The sequence below is a fragment of the Bolinopsis microptera genome, chromosome 11 (assembly GCF_026151205.1).
Source record: "Bolinopsis microptera isolate Bmic1 chromosome 11, MBARI_Bmic_1.0, whole genome shotgun sequence".
Classification (NCBI taxonomy): domain Eukaryota; kingdom Metazoa; phylum Ctenophora; class Tentaculata; order Lobata; family Bolinopsidae; genus Bolinopsis; species Bolinopsis microptera.
Window position 1 is genome coordinate 8,050,632 of NC_087082.1, and position 4,133 is coordinate 8,054,764.

The following is a 4,133-nucleotide window of genomic DNA, read 5'->3' on the forward strand; positions in this document are numbered from 1 at the left end:
TTTTGGTCCCATGGAAAATTATTGTTCCTAGCCGCAATTATTATTGCCCGTCAAAATTTTCAATCTGCAATCGCGCATTCTGAAAATCGAGTTTAAAAATCTAACTTCTTCTACATTTTTGGAGCAATCACCCTGAAACTTTTAGGATATGTTTTAGACACAGGAGGGCCAAAGTGCAAAGAAACTGCTGCTAACTGCTGCTTACTAGCTTCAGTGAGCAGCAGTGAGCAGCACTTAGCAGCATGCAGTGAGCAGCAGTTAGCGTCAATTTCTTTGCACTTTGGCCCTCCTGTGTAGAAATCATTTAAAAGATCGCCGCTTCGACATCCCCCGGCCCCTCCCCCCCCCCCCCCCCCCCCCCCCCGCGAACTATTATGTATTATTTTTGCTTTTCATCGAGATCGCATCAAGATCATTCACCTAACCATGTAATGTGTTTTCGCGCTCTCAAGAAAACAACAATTTCAAGAAAAGAAATTTTATTTAGTATCAATTAAAGCAGACAAAAATATATTTCATATTTATAACTAGCACGAACTTTAGATCAGATATCCTATAGGGGACTTGAAGTAGCAAGAGATTGACTAGAAGGTATATAAGTTTTACAAAGATACGTCGAAAAGAATCCAGGGTGATACAGGATCAGAGAGTGCAGACCATAAAGATTACACACCCACCTTTGCCTCCTGTATTCTTGGTTGGATAGAAATTTACGCAAACTTGGTGGTTTATACTCCCAGTCTCTTTGTTAAAAGAAGTAATAATAATAATAATACAATTTTTAACTCGTATATTGGGTAGACTGTGTATTTGTTATGTATTTTATATTATACAGTTTTGTGTACAAGTAATTACTGTTATTTACTGGACTAAGGGGTATACATGTGTTGGAGTTTTTCTCTTATTTTTCTTCTCTTGCTCTGCATGCCCTGATTCTTGTATAAACATGATGTTTGTTATCTATATTATATTTTAAACTTGACGAAATTTCCCCGGCAACGGGGACATAGAAGAAAAAACACCGAAAATCGACCTCAAAATGACCCTCTGGTGATGCCAAACCCAGCTCGCAAATGGAGTTGAAACCTCGCCATTTTTAGCAGGGTTGTAGAAAAAGGATAGGAATAGGCTATAGCATTCTTAGAATTTTGATTTAGGCTTTAGATTTTTTATAATTAACGTCGGAAGTGAGGTAAAATAACCGTTAGAATAATGTCGTTATTTTAGCAAAGGTTTACTGCGCTGTTGCGTAGCAACGTTAAAATGCACGTGCGCGAGCAAAAACATCTTAACTACGCGCGTTGTTATGCTGTATGCTACGTCATAATTTCAAAACTAGCTCACATTTACGCTCACGCTATGACTTATATTCATTTAACTTTGGTTGTGATTGGTATTTTTTGATGCGGTAAAAAGTATCGTTTTGGGAATCCGAATACTAACAACGCTGTCGCCATTGTTAGATAAATTCCATTATGTCTACAGTATAACAGAGCTATATGATGAAGAGAAATTAAAACATAACTGATTTTTAAAATTTCCTCGAACAAAGCTTTCGACTAGCGGGTTTGTAGTATTGTATATTCTTGTATTGATTGTGGTATTTTGTGGGTCAGATTCAGCAATACCCAATGGGTACTTGCTGAATCACTGTTTTATACACTCTGTAACCAGTTCCTGTGTTCCGTCCCTTGCCCTGCAAGCCCTGTTTCTTGATTATACAGCATTTATTTATCGTGTATTACACTGTAGTATGTAATAAACATTTGTAGTAGTGTAGGATTGTTTGAATTTCTTTTTGCTAGGTTTTATAATATTTATTTGTATAATTTGTGATTGTTTCTCCCGGTTTTCTTCCCTTGCGTAGCAAGCCCTGTCTCTTGTAAAAACAACCTCGAAAGATTTGTAGATAAACATAGTCTCTACACCTTTACCCTCTGGTCCCTAGGGTCAGCTGATCCCGGGCCAGAGGAAAACTACTGACTGCCAAGGTTTGACGCCTAGGCAGTCGAGACCTCTTATTGAGACCCTTTATAATAATAATAATAAATAAATTGATGTTATTTTTATACAGCACCAAAAGGTTAAATATTTTAAATTTAACCCTTATGCTCAGCTGTAAATGATACCTAAATGACAGTAGAGATCGTGCATCTCGCCTTGGACTGGAGTAAAAACGGAAGTTTAAAGCTGCAAGTTAAATCCTGACTAAATAAGGCAGATACACCTAACAAGAAGATATCCAAGAAAGGTTAGCAGGTTTTCTAACAAAACATATGAAAAATAGATGATGACCACAAGAAATCTATGTATGAGACTCATCAGACTAACAAAATGATATACAAGATAATAAATATGAAAAATCATAAAATAGGATTATCAAAAACGATTACTGCAGAACAGTGAAACAAATCGGGTGTGAGGGTTAAATGAGGAGCTGCACATTGCAGCAAAGTCTTGGGCAAAGAAAGTATGGTACACACTACCTTAACCGTCACTGGCTAAAAACAAATCCTTCGTCTTCCTGTAATTGGCTACAGACGGTGAAATAAACAGATTGGTAGAAGATGCTAAAATACTTGAGACAAAATACAAAAAATAAGGCAGCTTTCTCCTGGGTGCCAACCCAAAAAATGTTGGTGTCCCGGGATAGAGCCTCTATGTTGACCTATACTACAATTTTTTTGGCAGACACAGTTATTAAATCAAAGTTCTTAACAAGGGATAGTTAAAAAACAACGCCCAAGTCTAATCTTTCCCTAAAACAAAAACAAAAAATCAAAAACTTCATCGCAATTTCCGCCAATATCTCTTGTCATAAGCTAAATTACGGAGATAATGCAGGTCAAAGATATTATTTAAATAAAGATTTCTTTCACATAAATCATGCACAATCAGCGAGAATAGATTACTTTGGGGTCTTCCTCTTCTCCCTGGTAAGTCAGTGTATTGATGGCAAAAATGAGGGAAGAAAACGCCGGTCCGTCAATAGGACCCCGCAAAACATGCCACTTTTTCTGACAATGGTTCAGCATTGCAGCGTTTATACAAGTTTTTGTTGGAGATGACTCCTGGGTACTTTATATTCAAAATAGTGCGAAGATGTCTGCAGTGAAACACGGAACAGAATAATATCTCGAATGTTGCCCGAAAATCCTGAAAAATTAGAAGCCTAGAATAATTTAATTTAAAGCGTAAAATTGACCTGCTATAGGATGAAAATTTTAAAAATCTTCTGATATTATATTATTTATTTAGTACATATCAAAGGACTTTCTAAACAGATGAGCTTTTAGTTTTCCCTTAAAGTCATTGATGTTTACACATTTCCTGATTTCTTGAGCATTGAGGAAGGTTGTTCCATAATCTTGGAGCAGATGAAGAGAAGGCTCTTGGTGGACTGTTTATAGGGCAATGAAGAGACACATCTCTGCCACCACTGGGATTGTACTTGACAAGGTTTGACAGGTATGAAGGTGCTAGTCCATGGAGCAGTTTGAAAGTTAGCAGGAGTATTTTAAATTCAATACGTTCTTGTACCTTGAGCCAATGAAGTTTTTTATGTATGGCTCAACTTCTTCTCTCCTCTTTAGACCTTTAACTAAGCGCATGCCCTGTTTTGCAGAGATTGAAGCTGTTTCAAAACAAAATGATTAGTACCATAGTAAAGTGCATTGCAGTAGTCAAGGAAACTAATAACAAAAGATTCATGTACAGTAAAATACAATTTAAAGTAAAATACAATTTTTATTTTCCACAGAAGAATCAATACATATTGAATTATAAATATCCGATAATTCCATTAATAATCATTAAAAGTTGCTTTGTCATTTGTAAAATCAAAAACGAAAAGCCCTACGCTGAACGCGCGCGGCATTTTTTCTGCAGCTGCCTAGCTTCAAGCTTGTAGCCGCATAACACCAAAGCCGCCGCGCGCGCCCAGTGCTGGGGTGCATTCTCATTAACAATTAAACTTGGTCAAAGATATTTATATACAATTCCTAAATTAAATCAATAATCATGTTAATATGAGTATTCAACACTACTCGACAACAAATATTTGCCGGCCCACCAACGATTCAGTCGCTGAAACAAAAATCAAATGTTTGCTAATTTTTCGTTTCGGGGACTGT